Source organism: Manis pentadactyla, chromosome 1 (assembly GCF_030020395.1).
Source record: "Manis pentadactyla isolate mManPen7 chromosome 1, mManPen7.hap1, whole genome shotgun sequence".
Taxonomy (NCBI): Eukaryota; Metazoa; Chordata; class Mammalia; order Pholidota; family Manidae; genus Manis; species Manis pentadactyla.
The window spans coordinates 108781700-108806710 of record NC_080019.1 but is presented as its reverse complement, the minus strand read 5'-3'; the positions used below and the strand labels follow the sequence as shown (position 1 = coordinate 108806710).

At 37.7% G+C, this 25011-nt stretch overlaps 1 long non-coding RNA gene across 1 annotated transcript in view; it reads right to left on the bottom strand.

Moving 5' to 3' along the window:
* Nucleotides 1-1279: 1279 nt before the first annotated feature.
* LOC130683339 (uncharacterized) overlaps nt 1280-25011 on the bottom strand; it is a 257747-nt gene continuing 234015 nt past the window's right edge. The window contains exons 2-3 of the long non-coding RNA XR_008996992.1: nt 6062-6219; nt 1280-2430 (exon numbers count right to left, since the gene is read on the bottom strand). This is a non-coding gene — a long non-coding RNA (uncharacterized LOC130683339). The remainder of the gene's footprint in view (nt 2431-6061; nt 6220-25011) is intronic.

The following is a 25011-nucleotide window of genomic DNA, read 5'->3' as shown; positions in this document are numbered from 1 at the left end:
AGAGGTTCAGTAACTTGCCCCAAACCACACCTGGAGAACATGACCGGACCAGGGTTGAAACCCAGGTCCGGCCCAGAGTTGTGTTCCTAATGACTTTGCTACACTGCCTCAACTATCTTGAGTCTTCCAAGTCCTTAAAAGGTCGATAAGGTAACACTGAATGTTAGTTTCCCGTGTTGCCTGGAAACCATTACAAATCATAAGGGTGAGATGACAAACAGAATGATCAGTTATGCTATGGCAAATAATGGACAACTGCCTCCTCAATACCTTCTCTCTTCCCCAAGATTACAGTTCCCAGACGTTGATCTTCTCAGCCAAACAAAACATTAATAGATAGTACTTTAACACAAACTCTGAGTTTTTAAGAAATCCAAATGCTGTTTAAGTGAGAGTGAGTAAAAGAGGAAAGCATTTCCTTTTACTTGGTAGCAAAATCATTCATTGCCTCCTACTATTAGAAGTCGTTTGTTGCTTCAGTCAATACGACCCAAGGCAGGCCTGGGCTTTGTGTGCCATCTCTGTGTTTGAGCTCTGAAATGAGGTTAATCGATTTATGATCAGGGTAACTCCTGGCTGACTGCTGGATGTTAGGATACACTAACACAGGGTTTGAGGAAACCACCTGTTACCCCTCAAGGCAGGATTTACATCTTGTTCACTTTTTGTGTCTCTCCAGCATCTAGTACATAATACACACTCAATAAATATATGGTGGCTGAGTGACTGGATTCCTAAATTATTCTTTGAGTATAGATTTTAAGTTTCTAATGGATAAGGACTCTGTTTAACACTTTACATAATGCTAGCATTGAATAATATAGAGATGATAGAGTGCATGAACTATTTACTGTTTTAGATGACTGGTAAAAAATGGTTTATATATTGTTTAAGTCATGCTAGAGGACACGAAAATAAAAGGTTTGTCAATAACAAACCTTTATTTTAAATGCCAGGAATCCTGTTTCAGAAGGAACAGACTTCTTCATTAACTTGTGATGTGGCTTTTTTCACTGCTTTAGCAACATAAAAGAGTATTAAACTTTCACATATTACACATTTTAAAACTTTAGTACCTTAAATATAAAGTGACTCTTCATAAATGAGTCTTAGAAAAATAAAAGGCATTATATATTTCTCTGGGACAAGAGTTAAACTATTTCTGCTATTTCGTTTAATTTTAAAGGGCCCATTATGATGCCATTCAGAGGTTTCACAATAATAAGTGTGAACAGGGTGGGTGAAGACAGTCCCAGCTAGCCTGGAACCAAGATCCAGATATACCTGCCATTTAGCTTTGGAAGAAGCTCTTGTCTATTTGGCTTTTCCTATTCATTTGGTGTTTTTATGGTGGATAAAGAATCTCCCAAAAGCATTTCAAACCATAATCCCATTTGGGGATCAAATACATACAGAAACGCATAGGGAACCAAACCCGCCCCTCCGGTACCCTACCCTTCACTCCTGTGTGAGACCTGTGGGCTCCAACCACACCCCAGAGCTAGAGGTGCCCTTTAACAGGTGTAACTGTGAAGCTAGGAAGCGATTCCCTTATTTCCCAGAAGACAGCATCTTGCGGGCCAGGAGCCCCACGGCTTTGGGGCCACGCTGTTGGGCAAAGATCTGGTCCAGGAGCTTCGAGAATCTACTTTTCAGTGGGTAAAGGCTGGTGGGGAGAGCAGCAATAATCTATGGTGAGGGGAGCCCTGGACTGGATCCATGAGGGCACATAAGTTACCCACTGTGACCCACAGAAATACATGGGGTAGTTTTTGTGGGGAATGACATGCCTGTCTGAGTGAGTGGAGCTCATGGCCAGCAAAATACATTCTTACCACTACAAAATTCAAGTTTAACTCTAAATGTGAAATCACCTGTACCTGTGTGCTGGGGAAACCTAAGGATATTCAGTTTATAAATTCTTCTATAAGATAAAATAGAAATAAAATGATAAATACTGTATGTCCTTGGCTGGCATCCTCTTTTATGGTTTCACAAACTATTTCCCATTTCTTAGAAGAACTCAGTGAGGAAAACAGAGCAGGCATAATGCCATCTAATACAGCTGGACCCCGGAGGCTGAGAGATTTGATGTCAGAAAGCTCATGTAACTCCAATGGACATACAGCTCCACAAATCAAGCATCCCTGTGTGTCATTCATTCACTGAACCACAATGCACTAACCACCTGTTCTAAGAGTTCATGAGTATGGATAGACCATGTTGTTAAAGTTGGAGGAAAGGCTTGACTGCCTTTCCAACAGATGGTTGCAGGGATTAACTCATCCCAGCGCATGTACCTCCCCCGAAGCAGTTTGTGGTGCTGTCTTTCCCTGGCCTTTGCTCTCCTTGTCCTCTGACTATTTCTTCTCCTCTCTCCAGGCAGGCGCCATGGCTGCCCTGTGGTAGCTGGTGCTGGGAGCACAGCAGCTGCTTGGAGAAGGAGAGGGGGAGGGAGACACAGAGTGGGAAGGAGATAAAAAATAAAGGCAGAGAGCAGGGTGGAACTAGCAGAAGTCCTACCCACCTATCCTCACTTTCTCCTTTTCAAAACCATTCCCACAGTGTTCCCTTTAAAAAATTTCATTTAGCAAAATGGTGTAAACACAATTAAGCAAATGCAATAATGTACTTACCAGATAAAGAAAGCCAGAGCAGCTTTTCATTTTAAGTTAGCAAACAGCACAATCCATCAGTAAGGCCCCCCAAAACAAAAACCAGGGGTGGAAGACCTGTAACTTTTCAATATCAAGGGGGTTTTGGAATTTTCTTTTCCTTCCTCCGCATTTTCAGAGCCAATTGCCCTGCATCTTCTCTACAGGCCTGTGGAAGCCAGTCCACCAAAACAACATACACAGGCCAGACAGGCAGACAGTAATGGCCATCAGGCCTCCAGGGCAATACCCATAATCGTGTCTGTCCCCAGTGCTCTCTTTAGGACTGGAAGACACAACGGAGGAGAGACACTTTCCAACTGGTTTTTCTGTCTTACAAAGAAAACTAGAGAAAGGTTTCCAGGGGCAGCTAGATTGGCAGAGACAGCTTGGCTCCTAAATGCTGCAGTGAGAGGTTTACACCAGGGTCAAGCAGAGCATTTCTTAGTTTCTGAGCAAAAGAAAAAGTTGTCCCCATCCCGGCGCTGCATGCTGCAGGGAGGCTGCCTGTCTGTGCTCCCATAGGGCCAGTGATTGCACCTACCATGCGGTAAAGGTCAGAGGTGCTGGTTACATAAGCCTGATTAAAGAGTCCAGGCAAACTTAGTGAGCTTTGAGGAGTGAATCAGAGCCAACCCTTACCACAGCTATTTGACAAATTCCATTCCTCGGAGATTTATGGAGTGACAGCCACATGCAAGGCACTGTACCGTGAATTAAAATTTTAAAGGAATTCTTACAACCTCTATTACCTTTGATCAATAACCCCTGGGCAGGTAGAGTTACTCTTGTTATCAAATGATGAGCTGAGCCCCTGAGAGGGTCTGTGGCAGTGATGAGGTTGCGGAGTCACTGAGCCTAGCGGCCAGGTGCCTACTGTAGGGGCTGGCTGAGGTTTTCAGCCCCTTGGGCTTCAGCTCTTCGGCTATATAAAGGAGGGTTGACCAGTTGGTCTCTGTCAAAGACTCCTTATAGTTTGTTTTTTATCCTTTGTAGCTAATTTATTTTGAGTACTTGCTAACACTAAACGAGAACCCGTTTTACACATAGGGATATTTCTAACATTCTACAATTTGTTAAGGTCCCTACTCTCAAAGCAATATCACACAAGTTTTATACTGATTATATTTATATTTATATTAAAGTTTATGTATATTTACTATATTGACCTTATATTAAATAAAGCATATTGTCTATAAACTATAATAAACTATCATTTATATTTCATAATTAATTTATATAATTTAATATATTTATATTAACTTATTCATGTAGAAAAAAAAAGAGTAAAGTGAGCAATACTTTCTTTCCTTCCCTCAACTGGCATTTCTTTTAAGCCAAAACTGTGTCTCATTTCATTCCTTGCTTTTAGTTTTACAGGGAACATGGAGCCTGAGCCAGAGCTCAAGACTTGCAGAGTAATTTTTTATAGTTGTTGTTTTTGGTTTTAATGTAAAAAATAATTGCAGGGAGAAGACCTCAGGGTGCCTCAGAAGGTTATGCAAGCTTTCCGCAAGTAGAAACCTCAAACTCACCTTTCAAAAAATTCATTGTGACCTGGTTTCATGATATATAGGTAGCATTTGCAGCTGTCACTATACATTTCTGTTGTGGTTTGCATTTGTAAAGGATTTTGTAATTATTTATCTGACTCTGGTGATAACCTTCTAAATTAAAACTCAGCCTCAGTAATGGATGTTTTAACTCCTCTTGCCAAGTCCACTAGCAGGAAAAGAGTGAAGACCTCTGGTTGGGAAAGAACCTTTCTGTGTGTTCCTAGCAAGTGAACTGTCATCACATTTAATTGAGATTTGAGAAATGGGTAGCAAAACAGCAGTGAATGACGGTATTTGCAAATTAGTTGAAGCCAAGTGAATTTTTGCCTGGAGTGTTCAGACTGAAAAAATAAATACAAGGAAAATCAATGTTAGGGAAGAGTGTCCTTCTTGTTTCCCTGCTGCTTTTCCATGAATTAAAAGGAACATACTTGATTCAGCTTGGAAGTCCCTGTGTTTTTTGACCCTTTGAGGGAATCTGTTAAATTTGAAGTAAGGTGTAGATATAAGATTAGATGTAGTATAAATAATCTCAGTACAGAACTGATCAAAGTAATGGCTCAAGCTGTATCTTCCCCTACTCAGTCCCTAATATTGATTTCTTCTTTTCCAGGGAATCATTTCAAGTGCTTCCAGAGAGGGAACAAAAGATTTTCAATTTCCTTACTTTCAGCTATGATATGAGCAAAATTATCAATAACCATTTCTGCCAGTAATTGACAGGCACGGTTATCCATAAGCCTGCCTGAATCTGTGTTCTCAGCACATTCGTGTTGTGCTTTTACAAAGTTTAAGTATGTGAGGTCAGTGAAAAAGTAACAAGCTTTGAAAGAATGATAACAAAGGTTTCATCACAGACATAATCACCTCTAATGTGCATGTCCAGCAATCTGCATTTTAGAACAGCTCTCTCTGTCCCAGGTGTAACATATGCATAATTTAGGTTTCTAGAGAAGTTGCCACATATTTACTATTAATCACATTTTGAGAAAACATTTCAGTTTCCAGATAACACAGCATAGTCTGTTTGGGCTTAATAAAAATCACTTAAAATGAGCCAAACTCTATTTCTACATGGCAATATGATTAAAACCTATTTGTCTTTTCACATTTGCATATATATGTAGAGGATTTGTACACATGTACACATCCATAAAGGTTAAATTTTTCTCTAATCTCATTCTCTGCTTCAGAAAATTTTAATAAACATTGAGCTTAAACAAATAGTGTGATTTTTTTCCTATGCCTAATTTGTTCTTGACTCCTGTGGTAAATAGGAAAAGAGAAAAGATAATCCTTGTCATAAATGGCAATTGAGAACATTTCTTTCACTTTCTTTCTGAAGTCTGTGGCTGAGTTATAGAAAGGGCTGCTGTTTTATAATCAAAATTTTCACTATGATTCTTTTCAACCCTTTTCAGCTTTTACATGGGAGTGTATATATAAAAAATATATTATATATATATTAATATATATAATATATATTATATGTTCTCACTCAAAGTTAAATTTACTTCAAGGCAGATATAAAAGACCTCAAAATTTTCAGTGCAATTTTCAGCCATGGAGTTTCAAGAAACACTCCTAAGTTATGTGTCATATTAGGTATGTGAACTAGTCATTTCCTATACCTTCAATAGAAACACAGAAAGAAAAGAGTTTCAGGGGAAAAAAAATCAAATAGACACCTGAGTTTTACATGTCAAAAGTAGTTTTTAGCTCCTGAAAATGCTTTGAAAATGGTCTAGGCTTTAAATTACCATAAGTCTGACCCACTCCCATGTAAGAAAAGGGACGCAAAAGAGAGCAAAGCAAAGCCTCAGGGCAGTATATTCTTACTTTAAGTATTACCTCCATTGTCTCCAAGTCTTGCATGGCTTCCCGGCACTTCTGCATCACTCTTACCCTCTTTCTCTTCTAATATGTTTCATATTGATTTTTTTCTATTCTCTGCTGACTGCACAGTCTGAAAATGCTTTGACCTTAAAGTCAAGGTCAAGTTTGCATTCCTGGAGGAAACAAGGAAAAAGAGATGGAAAAGAGAACTTAAAACCATCTATCCAAGAAAAACAGTGGGGCAAAAATATGTCTCATGAAAAAAGAAAAGAAAAGAAAATATCTCTCCTCTGAGATTTCTTTTTCTTCTAAATTTGGCATTCAAGGTGAGGAATGCTAATAAAAGCTGGCAGTGAAAGGAGTGAAATTTTTTCTCCAAGTATTGTTTGTGAAGGAACTAGTCTGGCACTAAATATTCCTATCACTATGTAGAATAATAGATTTGATAGAATGAAATTTCTGACCATACTATAATGCTCAGTTACTATCCAAAAAAAAAAAAGAACTACACACTCCAAGAAAAGTTTAAATGAATTAGTGCTGGAAAAATATGCTAAAAAGGCCAGAAGTTTGAATAATCTTCTAAAGTTGTTGCATGTTTTATAAAGACTTCATCTCTGCTCCAGGGCGTAACTACAGTAATTCGATAGTTTTCCACTGTGGCTGCACCAGTTTCCATTCCCACCAACAGTGCACAAGAGCTCCTCTTTTCTCCACGTCCTGGATAATACTTGTTATTTCTTATCCTTTTGATAATAGCTAATCTGACAGGCATGAGGTGATATTTCACTGTGGTTTTGATATGCATTTCCCTGATGATTAGTGATGTTCAGCATCTTTTCATGTGCCTATTGACATGTCTTTGGAAAAATGTTCAGATCCATTGCCCACTTTTTAATTGGATTGTTTGGGGGCTTTTTGATATTAAATTGTGTAAGTTCTTCATATCTTTGGGGTATTAACTTCTTATCAGCTTTATGATTTGTAAATATCTTCTCCCGTTCAGTAGGTTGCCTTTTCATTTTGTTGATGTTTTCCTTCACCATGCAAAATTGTTTTAGTTTAATGTGATCCCGTTTATTTGTTTTAGCTTTTCTTGCCCTTGCCTGAGAAGACTGGTGCAAAAAACGCTGCTAAAATCAATGTCAAAGAGCCACCTGTCTCTCTCTCTCTCTCTCTCTCTCTCTCTCTCTCTCTCTCTCTCTATATATATATATATATATATATATATATATATACATATGTATGCAGGAGCTTTATGGTTTCAGATCTTACAGTCAAGCCTTTAATCCATTTGGAATTTATTTTTGTATATGGTGTAAGAAGACAGTGGTCCAGTTTCATTCTTTTGCATGTAGCTGTCCAGTTTTCCCAATGCCATTTATTAAAGAGATTGTCTTTTCCCCCCACTGCATATTCTTGCCTCCTTTGTCATAGATTAATTGACCATATATGCAAAGGGTTCTTTCTGAGCTTTCTGTTCTATTCCATTGATCTATGTGTTGGTTTTCATGCCAGTACCATACTGTTTTGGTTTGTAATACAGTTTAAAATCAGGGAGTATGATACTCTAGCTTTGTTTTTCTTTCTTAACATTGCTTTGACAACTCAGGGTCTTTTGTGTTTCCATACAAATTTTAGGTTTTGTTCTAATTCTGTGAAAAATGCCATTGATGCTTTGATGGGGATTGCATTGAATCTGTACATCACTTTGTGCAGGAAGGACAGTTTAATAATGTTAATTCTTCCAATCCATGAACATAAAATATCATTTCATTTATTTCTGTTGCCTTCAATTTCTTTCATCAGTGTCTTAAAGTCTTCAGAGCACAGGTCTTTCACCTCCTTGGTTAAATTTATTCCTAGGTATTTTATTCTTTTTGATGCATTTGTAAGTTGTTTTTCTTAATTTATCTTTTTAACCACTTATTATTACTATGTAAACATGTAAACAGATTTCTGTATGTTAATTTTGTGTCCTTCAACTTTTCTGAATTCATTTATTAGTTCTAGTAGCTTTTTTGGTGGAGTCCTTAAGGTTTTCTACATATGATATCATGTCATCTGCAAATCATGGCAGTTTTATTTCTTCCTTTCCAATTTGGATGCCTTTTACTTCTTTTTCGTGCCTTATCACTGTGGCTAGGACCTCCAGTACTGTTTTTTGAGTAAAAGTGAGGAAAGTGGGCATCCCTGTCTTGTTTCTGATATTGCAGGAAAAGCTTTCAGCTCTTCCCTGTTGAGTAGTATGTTAGCGGTGGGAAAAGAGAGCATTTTAAAATGACACACCTTATGTAGACATGGTTATCCAATGCAAGTCTAACTCGGTTGGGTATCAGGGAGATCTACGTTTTTATAAAGACCATTCATTGAAATACTGTCTCCTTAGAGAGACCTTTTAACTTAATGTCAGTTCAACGTGTAAGCCTTTTTGCTATATATATCTTAATTATGATGTGATAATGATGTATGTTATCCAGCAAGCAGATTTTATAATTGGCTTGCATTCACATGACTACCTAGCTCAGCTTAGACACAAATGTCAAACAGTGTGTCATAAATCTTCATGGAAAGCATATTTTCACAAAAATTAGAAACCTACATATGATCTTTGGTAAATGATACTGGTGCCTGCCCAGCATCCATTCCCCATTCTTACTTTTTTTTAATGGAACCTAATTTTGTCCAAATAACCACCTTTCCTCTTTATTAGCATGGGACCCCAAACCCAAAGTCAACTTCAGTAGAATATGACTAATTCTACTTTTCCTTGACTGACATGGATTCAAAAACAGGAATGTGATCCAACTCTGCCCAAGGAGATATAGGGAGATGGGCTTCTGAATAAATAAAAAGCTTGAGAAAAAGACTCGTACTTCCTCACCTGGGTATTACTCCCCATAAATGTGCTGCTTAGAACTGACACATCCTCCCTACTACCAGTCTGAAGATGAAACCAGTTCAAAGGATAGCAGAGAGGAAAAAGGATTTTTCTAAAATTCGGTATCATTAAGCCATAGTATCAACCAGCCCCGAAGCCCATCCTAGGAGTTGTTTATGTGAAGCATGATCATTATTACTGTCATTTAAGACATTTGGCATCTGGTTTCTAGAATTTGTGGTCAGTAGCATTTAGCAATCTCTCTTGGCTCTCTTCAATTGTTTCTACCTTCTAAGCTCATGCCTTTCAGAAGAGAGATTCCAAAGCTAATGGTCTACCCTGTAATTTAATTTGAAACTTTCTGTGACAAATATAGGGGAAAAGACAATCTTACAGAAAGTAAAACAAGATTATTTGACAATATCGAACCATTAATTTCTGAAATGTATTTTGGAGGAGTTGTTTGGCATTTCCTGGCAATGTTTCCAGCCAGTGGCAGGCTACTAAATAAAGATGTGAAGGATAGAGCATTCAAATGACCGTTATTTATGCAACATGAACTCCCAAAGGTTATGACTAGTTTATTAAATCAGATTTGCATGATGGGGGACAAACAAAATTTGAATTTGTCTCCACAACCTTCCTCAAACCTACTGCAGGTTTGTCTTTCCCAAGACATCTTGAGAAGATGACACAATGTTTTGCTTACTTTCAGATGCTATAGAACTTTTCAAGAATCAAAAAAGTCCAATCCAATCAAATGCCAAAACATCAGTCTCTGCAATCCAAAGCTCCTCTCCCTCTGCCAGCTCAAGTTTGTTTGTCGTCAAATGCCCCTGTATAGGACAGATGTTCAGAATATCAGGGACTCAGACAGCATCTCCTGATGCTTGTAGAACATTCTCTGGCTAACGTCTTGCAAGATCCTTGATTCGTGCCTCTGGAAAGCCCTTGGGATCATCCAGCAAGCACCCCTCTTGTACAAGGTCCTCTCAGGATAACTTGTGCTATCTTGCACAACATCCATTATTCCCACAGGAAAACAAACACATCCGTCCCTGCCATGTTCTCAAACTGTAGGCACAGTTGCCTTTCTTGCCTCCCTCTGCCACTTTACACAACTTCAGCCTTCCTCATGACTTCTGATTTCTCCTGAAAAGAATCCAGAGCTTCTGGCCAAATACTACAGCCATTAACCACCACATATGGCTTTCAGCACTTAAAATGTGGCTAGTCCAAATTGAGATCTCAAAGACTTAGTACAATAAAATATTTAAAATTTTAACAGGGATTGCATGATATTTCTATTGGTTGAGACTGTTCTTAGAGCCTTGCTACTCCAAGTGAGCTCCAGATAAGCAGCATTGGCCTCATCCAGGAGCCTCTTAGAAATACAGATGTGTAGGCTTACTCTAGTGCTCAAAATGGGCATCTACACCAGATCTCCTGGTAAAGCTCCAATCTAGAGCAGTGCTGCCTGTCTGAGGTCTGGGCACTCCATGCTGATCCCTGAATGGTCTGTTAACCAGTTCATGACAAAATAAGTACAGAACTTAAAAATAAGTTTAGAAATTGTTATAGCAATTTGACATTGCTAAACAAAGTGTGTGATCAGTGAAGACATTTTAACTTTCAATTTTCTAGAAATTCAATTTTACTAAATTTTATTCACATATCAGTCCATTGTGAAGCATTGATCTAGAGGACACAGTTCAAAATCTCCCAAGAAATTTTCCAGACCCTGTGAGACAGCATCTTTCCTGCTAGCAAGCATCTATCTCCTCACTATCTTTTCTCAAAAGGTGTTTCCTGCAGTATCCTCCCTTGCCTAGAGATGAGGTCATACAGCTACCTACCCGCCCAGACCACAATGCTCCCTAGCCCTACACATTTCCTTGAACTATACTCTAATGAATATCCAGGCTGTTGCACATGTTCTTTAAAATGACAGTAGTTGACAATTGGGCCACATCCTTATGAGGAACGTATCTAGAGTCTCTCTTTAAAATGTGAAACAACTGTCACTAATTTACCTCTATTTGGGACTTTGGCCCAAATTCCAAAGCAATAGGAAAATTTCCATTCCACATCCTATCAAAGCCAAGACTCCCAAATTCTCTGGAGAACTTATTTTGGTCTTTGGCAATTTCTGTATTTTTCCTGTTGAAACACTCTTACAATCTCCCCATATTGGCTGCAGTAGTCATTACAATCAATCCCACTTTGAAAAGTTTTAGTTGAAATAATACATAATCTTCTGAAAATATTATACCTTGTTTCTTCTAAAGTTTCAGGAAGTTCTTACAGGCATGCTCAACACATTCTATTAAGATACAGATATGCTTAATTTTGTGCATATCACATGGTTGTGGCAAACGGGTGTGTTAAACCTCTTTTTGGTCAATTTAATGTCCATGAACAGCTCACTATTTAAACAAATCTTATGGTTTATTTTGCAAACAAAAACACCTTTATTAAATGAAGAATCACTTCCAAATTATCCATTTTAATCACATAAACAGATTTCCATGTGCTGTAAAAATGCCTAAACTTATTTTTAAGTTCTGTTCTTATTTTGTCATGAATTGAAAGATTTCTTTCAATTTTATTTAAAGAAAAGTTCACCTGGGTTTTCATTTATATTCATTTTAATATTTTATTAATAATTTTAATTTTTAGTTGAAACCACATTCAAAAAAGCCATGAAAATGCCATAATTTCCTTATGGCTTTTTTAGAGCTTTGCATCTGGCCATGCCACTTCCAATAGTTTTGTAAGTATAAGCAATTCAATTCAATTTTTTAAAATGTGAAGGATATTGTATATCACTGCTACCTTAATTAAAAATATATATATATATACCCACATAAAATAAATAAAAAAAATTTTTAATATGATGGATATTTTGTGAGTATTTAATAGGCACTAGGCACTCTATTGTACCCTAAGGATACAAAAATGAATAAAATATGGTTCTACTCTGTGGAACTCAGAGTCTGGTAGATAAGATAGAACTATACTACACAGATAATGCAGTACAATGTCGGGAACTACAAGACAACACTACAGGGAGGTTCCACAGGAGTAGAAGGGAAGGGCATTAGCCCTTGAGGAAGTTCAGGACAGGCTTCCTGAGGAAGATGATGCCTAAACTAGAAATAGTTGGAATTATGAAAAGGTTTTACAGGTTTAAAAAAATGTTTGAAACATTCAGGGCAGAGGGTACTGCATGACCACATACCCACGAGGCATGAAACAGAGCCCAAAAGCTTTAGAGCCAGGTGGGATAGACTGCAGCTGGAGACCAAAGACGAGGTTAAGGAGACCCAGACTTACACCTAGGGGCGCAAACGGGACTTAAAAAGATCACAGGCCACAAAAGTGGCTCAATCTCCTAACACTATAGGTGTCAGTGTTTCTTTTCTAGTCTAATTTTGCAGTGATTTTCATAGGAGAACTTTCATATAACCTGTGTTGAATTCAAAGTCACATTTAAAAAGCCAAGATTATGATAGTATCAGTGAAACAAGCAATAAAGAGCAGGAATATTTTCTAGGTACATTCATTAATAACAATAACTACCTCAACTGTTTTGCCACTTAGCACCTTAAAGACGCTTTCCCAAGTAGTGTTTCACTTTCTAGAGCGATGCTGCAACATACACAAAGCAGGTATCATTCTTTCATTTACAGATGAGGAAATTGAAACCAAGAGAGACAGTCATTCCTGTAGTAAGCAGCATAGAAAGACAGTGTGACCAGGTCTATAAGCAGCAAATCCTTTGCTCTTTTTCTTCACTATGAGATGTTATCTTTGATAATGAAATTCCTTATCAAGTTTAAGAATGATCATTAATAATGAATACAATAGGTAACATTAATCTACCACACAGGAAGGTTAACTTAATACACAGGTACAAATGTTTTTGTAAATTTGCCAAACTGTGTTTGCTAAACTTTGTATGTAGATAATGCTGTTAATAATGATTAAAAAGTAATAAATTATTGAGCACCAAGAACTGACTGACTTTTTTCTTTCTTTCAGTTGCAAGCATTTTAATCTACAAATATCCCTCTAAAAACTATTGAAGCTACATCTCACAAATCTTGATATGTGGAGTTTTTAATTATCACTGAGTTCAAAATATTGTATGATTTCTTTTGTGAATACTTCTTTGATCCATGCGTTACATGGAAGTGTTATGTTTAATTTCCAAATACATGAAAGTTTCCTTGATATCATGTTATTGATTTCAAATTTAGAGATGCTAGTCAAGCAAACATATTCTGTATACTTTTAGTGATTTTAAACTTAGATTTATAATATGGTCCAGCATATGATCTAGGTAAGTATACCATGAGTACTTAAAAGGAATGTGTATTTTGCAATTATTATACTGTGGTATTCTACAAATAAGGATTAGGTTCAGGCAATTGGTGATGTTCAAATCTTCTATATCTGTATTCTTATTGAATTATTTTGTCAGCCTATTCTATCACTTGTTACTTTCTTTGTTTTGAAGTCTATTTTTTCTTATATTAGTACTGCAACACCTGCTTTTTTCTCCCTATTGTTTGCATGAAATATCTTTTTCCATCCCTTGACTTTTAGTCTGTGTATGTCTTTGAGTTTGAGGTGAGTCTCTTGTAAGCAGCATATAGATGGGTCTTGCTTTTTTATCCATTCTATTACTCTTGTCTTTTGATTGGTGCATTCAGTCCATTTACATTTAGGGTGATTATTGAAAGATATGTACTTATTGCCATTGCAGGCTTTAGATTCATGCAAAGGTTCAAGGGTAGCTTCTTTACTATCTAACCGTCTAACTTAAGTCATTTATTAAGCTATTATAAACACAGTGTGATGCTGTTCACCATGTAAGAACTTATTCACTATGTAAGACCTTGTTCACCATGTAAGAACTTGTTTGTTATGCTTCAGAAGATTGGAGACTGTTGAGATACAGGCTTTGGGTTGATTAATGACTGTGCATTGAGTCCCCTATATAGAATTTTATTGTTGTTAACAACCATTTAATCAATAAATATGAGAGATGCCCTCTCAAAAAAAAAAAAACATAGTGTGATGATTCTTTATTTCTCTCCCTTCTTATTCTTCCTCCTCCATTCTTTATATGTTAGGTGTTTTATTCTATACTCTTTAGTGTTTCCTTTGACTGCTTTTGTGAGTAGTTGATTTTGTTTTATGCCTTCAGTTAGTATTTGGTTTGTCTTCTTTCTTTGGTGTGATTTTATTTTCTCTGGTGACATCTATTTAGCTTTAGGAGTGCTTCCATCTAGAGCAGTCCCTTTAAAATACCCTGTAGAAGTGGTTTGTGGGAGGCAAATTCCCTCAACTTTTGCTTGCCTGGGAATTGTTTAACCCCTCCTTCATATTTAAATGATAATTGTGCTGGATACAGTATTCTTGGTTCAAGGCTATTCTGTTTCATTGCATTAAATATATCATGCCATTCTCTTCTGGCCTGTAAGGTTTCTGTTGAGAACTCTGATGATAGCCTGATGGGTTTTCCTTTGTAGGTGACCTTTTTTTCTCTCTCTGGCTGCCTTTAATACTCTGTCCTTGTCTTTGATCTTTGCCATTTTAACTATTATATGTTATGGTGTTTGTTGTCCTCCTTGGGTCCCTTGTGTTGGGAGATCTGTGGGTTTCCATGGTCTGAGAGACTATTTCCTCCCCCAGTTTGGGGAATTTTTCAGCAATTATTTATTCCAAGACACTTTCTATCCCTTTTTCTCTCTTCTTCTTCCTTCTTCTTCTGGTACCCCTATAATGCAAATATTGTTCTGTTTGGATTGGTCACACAGTTCTCTCAATATTCTTTCATTCCTGGAGATCCTTTTATCTTTCTCTGCCTCAGCTTCTCTGTTTTCCTGTTCTCTGATTTCTATTCCATTAACAGACTCTTGCACCTCATCCAGTGTGCTCTTAAGTCCTTCCAGAGATTGTTTCATTTCTATAATCTCCCTCCTGACTTCATCCCTTAGCTCCTGCATATTTCTCTGAAGGTCCATCAGCATGGTTATGACCATTATTTTGAATTCTTTTTCAGGAATATTGGTTATATCTATCTCCCCAAGCCCTCTCTCAGGGGTTGTCTGGGTGATTCTTGACTGGACCAGATTCTTCTGCCTTTTCATGATGATAGAGGTCATCATAGGCAGGTAGCACATGTGAGCTGGGAGAACAAAGTCCTTTCCTGCTTGCTGGTCACCTTGCCCTTCTCTGCTGCCTGTGTCAGTTACCCGCACACCAGGAGCAGTCTCCGGGTTAATCTCACAGGTGAGGCAGCCCTCAGGGTAGCCCAGAGCCCTGTGGGGAGTGGCAGGTGCACCGGGTGTGCTCTCCTGCAACAACGGCACCCCTTCGTGCCTTGCCCCAGCTTCCTCTGTCTGTGCTGGGAAGCTGCGCACTGGCAGCAGCCTCTGGGTCTGGACTAGGTAGCTGCACACTGGGAGGAGACTCTGGGTGGTTGCTGTGGGTGTGGCTGCTCTCTGGCTGCTCCACCGCTGTAGCAGGGCAGCGCCGGCCAGGGGAAACAAATGCAGGCTGCTTATCACCATGAGGGACTTTGGAGCTGTGTTGCCACCAGGGAGTTAGGGCGCCTGAAGTTCCTCAGGATTCCCAGCCTGCTGGGCTGAGAGTGCCAGGATAATTCTGTCCAGCTGTGAGGCCCCTGTCCATTTAAGACTTTCAAAAAGCAATAGCTTATTTCCCCGTATGGCCCCGGAAGATGACTGGTTAGCCAGAGACGGGTAAGATTCCTCAAGGGAGGAACAACCTAAGACAGGCACAGTCGCAGGGGGCCATCTGGTGAGAAAATGGGGAGCAGCAGAGGTGAGGCTTAGAACCTCCCCCCTCATGTTCTGAGAGAAATCTTCTGCATACATGGATGTTTATTGCCCTCGTCTAGCTCGGATTAACAAATAGTCTACAGGCACACACCTGATCATCTACATTTGCTCTCTTACAACACTAAACTCTGTTTTCTACCTTTATCTCGTATCTACCTACCACTTCAGCATTTTATTAAAAATAATAATAATAGAGAAATGTGGTATCCACATATAAATCAAGTTTAAAAATCAAATGAGTGTTCACATTTGAACTGACTGTTTATAGTTCATAATGCATGAACAAAACCGAAAGCTTCTGTGATGACTGCCCTTGCACTGTTCACCATGTAACTTATTCACTATGTAAGAATTTGTACTCCATGTAAGAATTTGTTCATTATGCATCAGAAGATTGGAGACTGATGAAAATTAGGCTTGGGGTGGATTAATGATTGTGCATTGAGTATTGACCCCCCTATACAGAAATTTATTGTGGTTAACAACTATTTGATCAATAAATATGAGAGATGCCCTCACAAAATATATATATATATATATATATATATATATATATATAAACACACTTCCAATTGTAAAATAAATAAGTAACCGGGATGTAATGTATAGCATAAGGAATATAGTCAAAATATTGTAACAACTTGGTATGGTGATAGCTGGTACCTAGAATTATCATGTATATAAATGTTGAATCACTGTGTTGTACACCTGAAACTAATGTAATGTAATACTGTTGTCAATTACCCTTCAATAAAAAAAAAAAAAAATCTTATATATGAAAATAAAACACCAACCAGTAAAATGGAATTAACTTTTCAATAAAAACAAAGCTTTTCATACAGAAAAAACAAAACAAAACAAAACAAAAAAAAAAAGCAATAGCTTTTCTTTTGTCCCAGGGGAGCTGGCTGTGGGGACCCACTGGCAGATTTTACTTTTCCATTTCTCTAATATCCAGCACACCATGCTATGTATGTCTGTGCTCCCGGTGTAGATGGCTAGGGCTGGCTATTTAGCAGTCCTGGGCTCCCTCTCCCTCCCTGCTCTGACTCCTCTCCTCCCACCGGGGAGCTGGGGTTGCGGGAGCGCTCGGGTCCCGCCAAGTTGCGGCTTGTATGTTACCCCCTTCGTGAGATGCTGAGTTCTCGCAGATGTAGATGTAGCCTGGCTGTTGTACTGTATCTTCTGGTCTCTCTGTTAGGTGTAGTTGTATTTGTTGTATTTTCAAAAATACACGCCACCATCTTGGCTCCTCCCAGCCTGTTCTATCAATCACTGACAGAACTCTTCTGAAATATCTAACTGAAATACAGATTAGTCTATTTTCCCCTATTGTTCTGTTAGACTTTTACTGCCTGTACTTTTAAGTTCTCTGGTATGCCTACCCATATTTAAGATTTTTATGCCATACTGATGAAATGGCCCTTTTGTTATTCAAATATTTGTCAGATACTGAGTAGCTACATTAGCTCTCTTATGTTTTTGGCATGGATTCTGTTTTACCTTCCTTTTATTTTCAATCTGGGCCACTGCATCTGTTGACTTCCTGATTCCACTCAAGATGTAGAGTTGGAGGGAATGTTGCTCTCATCCCAGGACAGCAACAATAATAGCCACCAAGGGTGTATTTTTCCCTTCCAATGCTATTCACTCAATCTCATTTTGAATGTTTCTCTTCCGTTCACTTGCAAGAAATCCCTTCAGCGTTTCTTATAGCTTTGTTCCTCTGGTGACTAATTCTCTCACCTTATGGTTTATGAAAATAGTTTGTAATACATATCTGCTGAAGATGAATTTTTTCAACCTTTGTTTATGTGAAAATGTCTTAATTTCATTTATGAAGGATATTACATTAATTTTCTGTTGCTACCATATCAAATTACCACAAATTTAGTAGCTTAAAACAACAAAAAAGTATTATTTTATAGTTCTGAAGTCTAACACAGGTCTCACGGGGCTAAAAGCAAGGTTTCAGAAAGGCTGGGTTCTTTCTGGCAGCTTTGAGAGAATCCATTTCCTTGCCTTTTTAAGCTTCTAGAGGCTTCACTGGCTCGTGACCAACTTCAAAATTAGCAACTCTCTCTGACCTTTCTTTCAGTCAGCTCTGACTATAGCTGGGGAAAATTCTCTGTTTTTAAGGATTGTGATTACATTTGATTATATGTGATTATATTTGGCCCACCCAGATAATGCAGAATAATCTCCCTCCCTCAAAATCTGTTTTTATTACATGATAAAATCCCTTTTATCATGTAAGGTAACATATTCACAGGTTTTGGGCATTTGGGGGGCATTATCCTGCTTACCACAATTTTTAAGCTGAATATAGAATTCTGGGCTAAGCTTTTTCCCCTCTTTCAACACTTCTAAAATGGAATCTCATTGTATTCAGGCCTCCGCTGTTCTGATGTTGAAGCAGCTGTCCATTTGTACCACTGTTCTCCGGTACTGACAAATGTTTCCTCCCCTCTTTGGTTTTCAGCAGCTTGAGTACGAGGTGCCTTGGTGTGGTGTCATTTGTAGCGATCCTATAAGGATTTGTTCAGTTTCTTGGATTTGTCAAATGCCATGTCCTTTGAAATTTGGGGATATTTTTCTGGCCATTACTTCTTCTTCAAGTATGATTGCTACTCAATTCTCTTTTGCCTCTTTCTGTGGGATTCCAATATCTTAAACCAGTCAATATTGAGACAAGCCACTGAAATGGCCACTCTACTTGGTTCCACCTCTTACACAGCGGCAAGAAAGGGCCTCCAGGGCTCACGACAGGGCTAACTTCTCAGGACGTGTGGTCCTCCACTGACTCTACGTTAGTGCCTGGGAAAAGTTGTCTCGTGCTTTTTGTTCAGTTCCATAGTTGCTTTTGGCAGGAAATCTAGGATGTACATGTTACATGGATGGAAATAGAATTTGCCAAGATTATTTTTTAAATAACAAATTTACACCTGTTATTAGGGTCAGATTAAGGGATCTTTCCCCTTACTTTGTTACCTTTGGTTCAATTCACCCAAGCAATCTCTCCATTTTGTAACACTGACAGAAAATGCCATAAGTAAGTGTAGGTCAAGTATTAGTCTAAATATAGTAAGTTCATGGCAGTAATATATGAAGTTTTTGCATATAATTTATTCAACTCCACCATCAAAATTACTGTTTTGTTTTGTATTCCAAGAAAAAAGATAATTTTATTAAAAGTCTCTCTCTCATAAGCAAATCTAGAGGCAGCCCGCTTGTTGGCTCATCTCATCTATAATTTGTATTTTATGTAGACAGTCTAACAAACTAACCATCACTTCTTTAACCAAATGACAAATAAATAAAATGTAATGCCCAAGTTGGAGATAGCTTGCAGATGCAGTTCAAAGATTTTATGAAAAAAAGTCAACAATACAGAGTGGATCCATCTAATTTACCAAACACCATGCTGCCCTCCCGAGCTACATGCTGTGGCCTTGGTTTCACCATGCAGTGGGGGAACATCTATTTTTCCCAAAGCACAAATTTAGGGACTGTGGTGCAAAGATGACAGGGTTTCTCTGTCAGCCAAAGAACAGTCTTTAGAAACAAATCTTAGTGTGGGTACTGACTCCATTATGCAATATAACTTACAAATGTAACCTCCTTGAGCTTCCACTCTTACATCTGTAATGCTGGACTAAACACAACTACCTTCTACGGTTATTGTGGAGTTTAAACATAATGACTTCTACACAATGTCTGGCACAAGATAGATGCTTGTTAAGTGTTAGCTCATCCTTTTACCATTTACCCTGCCCTCTTCACACCTCTACTGCCTTCCTAACCATAATCCCCAAGAGGACATGGTTAGGATAGTGTTTTCAATCTGCTCCATTGAGTCCTCTCACTCATCTTAGGTGGTTCTTATGCCACTGGCACTGAGAAATGGCAAACGATGGAGGTGCTGTTCAAACCTTTTATTTCTTTTATATGTTGTAGGTTACTGTAAAATTTCCTTTGAAAATAGGTTCTAGTCTTTCCATTTTTTTTTGTTTTGAAAAACAGATTCAGAGAAATAATTCTTATAACCTTTCTTCACTATTTCTTTAGAATTAGTGAACTTCTCTTTAGAAGTAAGTAGTTGCAGGAAATTTAGAGATAAGGGAAAATAGCCCTCCTCTTTTCCTCTGTTACAATCTTTCTAACCTCTGCTGTCTACGTGGATAAGTGGACTCCCAAGATCCTCCTGCTACCATAGCTGATTTACAGAGACTCAACTTGGCTCTGTTTGGAGTCAATAAAGGAGTAAAAATTATTACAAAAAGACCGTATTACACAGTAATAACAAGTCCAGTATAATTGTATAGCAACACATGACTTAACAAGTATTATTCATAGACTTCATTTTGGGTGAGCCCTATAGCCAATTTGACTGTGAAACAATATAGAAAGCTTTGTTATCTCCAGTCAGCACATGGAGAAACTGAGGTTTAATAGGATTAACTTGCATAAAGAAAAGAGAAAATAAAAGAAGGCAGGAAGGCTTACTCTCTCACAGCTGACAGTCTATCTTTGGCATATTCACCAAAACACATGCCAATCAACATTACCAATGCACTACCAATACCAAGACAATGTTATAAATAAATACATCTGAGAAGTATTTCTCAACTAAAATATTTATCATTAGGCTACACTAAGTATAGATTCTTTACTCAGTAACTTTAGAATAAGCATTAGTCACAAGAAATCTTCCCTTTAATTCTTATTTAAAGCAATTGAGTACCATCTAACAGTATTTGTTGATAACTTCTCTTGAGCTATTTTCCTTCAGCTTTTTCTCCATAGTACTCATAGCCTAGTAAGAATAACAAATTTAAACCCAAATCCTTAATTCACCAGAGCAGGTAAAAAAATAAAAAAGTATATTGTTAAAAATGACAACAATCAAATAACTAAGAAATCTCAGTTAATGTTTAGAGAATGCTTATAGGCTAAGAGGAAATGATGTCTTTGGCAAGAAGAGGAGTTATTGAAATGACCTAATTTCAGACAGGGTACAGAACTGAGTTTTGGTCCAAGTTTACGATAGTTTGGTATCTTTCTAATTAGGTAATTTTAAGTTTATAGTTTTGAATCTTCAGGGAAAAAAAAATTGCAACATAATCTGTTTAGAGCCAAAGCATGCTGCTGAAACACTCAGAAGTCCTGAACCTTTATAAACAAATACTGCCAGTGTTTATTTCAAAACATCTGAGAACAAGGGAAATACAGTGACTCTTTCTGAATGTTTCAATTTGGAACTGTTTGTGCTGATTCATCATTATCTGTGAATTCCTTCTGAGATACAATGAAGTATGTTCAGCCCCTGCCAAGTAGACAGATAGGAATAATTCTGGAAGGAGAATCACATTATAAAACTTATTTTTTTTCCCTACCTAAAACACTGCCAAAAATTCTGCAGAAGTAATTTTTTCCATAGCTGAGTATACCAGCTTTTACTTTCAGTGCTCATAGAAACAACCTTTCAAAGACAAAAGTTAATTAAATTGAATGTAGTATCTTGCTTCATTTCTTTTATATTTAAGGAGATTTTTTAAAATTTGGGAAGATTTTACAAATTGGGTTTATAAGAATTTCTCTCTGCCTTCATAGAAACTGATTCAGTGGTTTTCACCAAGTGAAAGGGTGTGATGATTTTTACTTTCATAAGCCAAGTGGCTGCATATACCTTAGAGGAGATAAAAGGGAAATAGCAAATATTTCTCTGTTAATTATGTTATTTCACAGGAACAGATTATTAAAGTTGCAGAGTTTGTCAATTTATAATTAGTAATTTAAAATATTTGGATATTCATGCATTTGTGTAGAGTCTTACAAGTATTTTTAGTGTTATTCCTCAGTATTTAATCAAATATTATGTTCATTTCCAGGACAGCAGAAAATAACACACCCTGAATCTTTTCCTCTTAACTCAACTCTCCAAACATATATGAGCTATTCTTGGGGTTTAAGACTTGAAAGCAGCTTGTGTGATTCTGGGTCATTCAATCTAGTCCCTGCACAAACATTTACTATCAGTTAATATGTGAGAGCATACCAGGCCCTGGGGATGGAGAAAGGGGATATAATCACTATCATCAAGACTGCCATTATATAACATACAGAAACAGACACATAAAGAAATAAGTTAAATGTACATGCTATATGCACAACTCACAGTGGAGATCCAAAGGAGAGGCACTTTTGTTGGAATAATCATTGGTTCTAAATATAGAAGGCCAAGGTTTTTTCCCTCAATTATTAAAAAGAAAATTATTATTTTTTTGTTCTCAAAAGGATTTGAGTTAGAAATAATTTTAAAATATGACAAACTACATTTTTGTGCTAACTTATAACCTAAAATTGGATCATTATTACCACTAACTATTTCATGTGAAAATAGCACACATCTTAGAAAAGAAATATTTGTAAACTAGTCTTTCATTTTTATAGTATAGGATGGTATTGTTTGTCAACAGTGCAACAAATTAGAGTTAGGAAATTTGACCATGAGAAATGATACATGAGCTATGTCTAGGAGTTTGGAGAAGAGAAAGCCTGGGATAGCATCCAGTGAAAAGAACAGAGTGATACAAATTGAAGAGACAAAAAAAAGAATATTCAGTTCAAATAACTACAAATTGAATTCTTTTTTCCTAGTTAATGTTCTTCACACCAGATACTAACTTTTTATGAAAAGTCCTAGATTGTCTTTCCATTCCCTTACTTTGCTTCAATTCATGACAAAAGGGAAAAATAAAGCAAAAGTATGCCATGGCATGACTTTTCAGATGTTCATTAATAATCCTCAGATGTGGAACTTTTTTTCTGTCCAAAGAGATTTTTTCCTGAGTCCTTCCTTGATGCTTAGCTCCTCCTCCTTTGATTTCAGTAAAAGGTAGACAGTCTCAAGTACACCAAAACATAAACACCCTTCTCACTAGAATAGCTACATTAAAATCACTGACAATACCAAGTGCTGACAAAGATAGAGAATACCTGGAACATTCTTACAGTATAATGGAACTGTAAAACAGTACAACCACTTGAAAATGATTTGACAGTTTCTTAAAAAGTTTAACACACCCTATGATCCAGCAGTTCTTCTCTTAGATATACAACCAAGAGAAATTAATGCTTATATTCATTAAATAAATAAATAATTTACTTAGAATGTTTGTAGCAACTGTAATCATAGCCTAAAAGATACAATCTGTATCTTTCCGGTGCCTTTCATTCCCATGCCACCATGTTTTTCCATTAGTCACATCGCGATGCAGCAGTCTGCTCCCCCTGCTGTTATAGCAAGAATAAGCTGATAGAGATAGGAAGGAAGCAGAGAAGTCTCAGCCTCTCTGCCAAAAGGAATCTGGGGACTAGGAAGGAAAGGATAATGAAGGTAGTAGCCCAAGTGTCATATGGTTAACCACAACCTGACATTTCAGAGGGAGAGAGGAAAAAGGACTCAGTATTAAGCCCCTATATTAGAGGCAATGAAGTAGAGAAAAAATAGGGAGCAGCTGGGGTAAGGGATTGGCAGAATACCTTGCAGAGAAATAGCCTTCCCCAGGACCTCAAAGTAGGGGTTATGACTCAAAGTACACAGGGGCTAGAGCACCAGCATGAATATGATGAAAAGAAACCGTAGTCCGAAAGGAAAGTCCAAGAGGAAATCACCTCTGAGGACTGCCCAGGAAGCTCCATCAGGACCATCCATTCACATGATCCATCCTCAGATCCATTCCATCTACACCAGCGACAAGCAGAGAAAATGCCCCTGCCTCTGCTGCTGACTCTGCAGTGAACAGACCTGTTTTAGTGCATATCAGTCTATGATCTGTGCTAGCTTTTCATGTTCCCTCTACTGAAATGCTCTTCCCCCAAATATCCATGTGGCTCATTGCTTTACTTCCTGAGTCTCTGCTCAAATGTCACATTTCTGGGAAGTTCTGCCATGCCCACCCTACTTAAAACTGCAGATTCTGCCCCCCACAAAAACACACATGTAGCACTCTTGATGCCCCGCCGCTGTTCCGCTGTTTTCCCATAGCCCTTCTCACATTCTAACACACTGCAAAATTGACTTAGTTATCTCATTGATTTCCTGTCTCTCTCTACTAGAATGTAATCCTTGTCTGTTTTTTTCACTAATGTTCTCCTAGTCCCTATAACCAAGTTTAAGACACAGTCAGTGCTCAACAAATATTTGTTGAACTATTTGATGAACAAATAAATGAATGCCATAGTGTTGGCTCTGAAGGTACAGGGACTGACATGTATCTGTCTTTGTATTCCTTGCCCTCAGCACTGTACTTGGCACTTGCTAGACTTGCTAGACTCTCAGTAAATGCTGGCTAAATGAGTGAATGTATGGAAAATTTAATCCCAAATTTAATAGCTGAATTTGTATTCTGGATAGGATGGGAGATTTCTGCACAGGATAGATGGTGAATCAAAGGAAGGACAACATGATATAATAATAATAGAAAAATAAGCTAGGGAAAAGGGAGTTGTACTTTAACAGCGTGTTATTTTAATACTATTTGAAGCTATCAAAGAAACTGATGTATTTAGGGGAAAATTGCCAGATTTTTGTAAAACAAGTCAACCTTGAGCTCCTGTTTGGCTGTGTAAGATTTTCTAGTTCTTCAGTAGAAACTGGCAGTTCAAGAGGGCCATGGGGCCTGTCTCTATACTAGAGGCTCTTGGCTGATTGCTCTGAGCCGAGAATAACAACAGAGCTCTAGCCAATTTCCAGACTGGTGAGAATCTTGGGAAAAGAGATTTTTAAAAATATTATGCCTTACAGAGTCCCCACAGTTAGTGAATGACAGTGCCTCATTAGTCAGCCAAAATTCTGGCCTGACCACTAAGTATCACTGTGGTCACAGAGCCCAGACCCGGGACAGAAAAAGAAGAAAAGAAGTGGAATAAAATGCAGATAATGAGCAAAGAGCGTCATCATACTTGATAGGCCATTTCTAGAGAATTACACGATGAAGGAATGTAGGAGAGCAGAGTAATAGATACATAAGGACTTCAGAAAAGCATTGTGTGTAGGGCTTTAAAATTACTTAAGAGCTTAATAAAAATTGACATCTATATGGACACTATCTCATGGCTGAAAAGCCAGCTGAAAGATTGAAAAGCCTGTAAACAAATGAAAATAAATGGCCTGCAATTCATACTGGGAGGGGTTCTCAGGGATG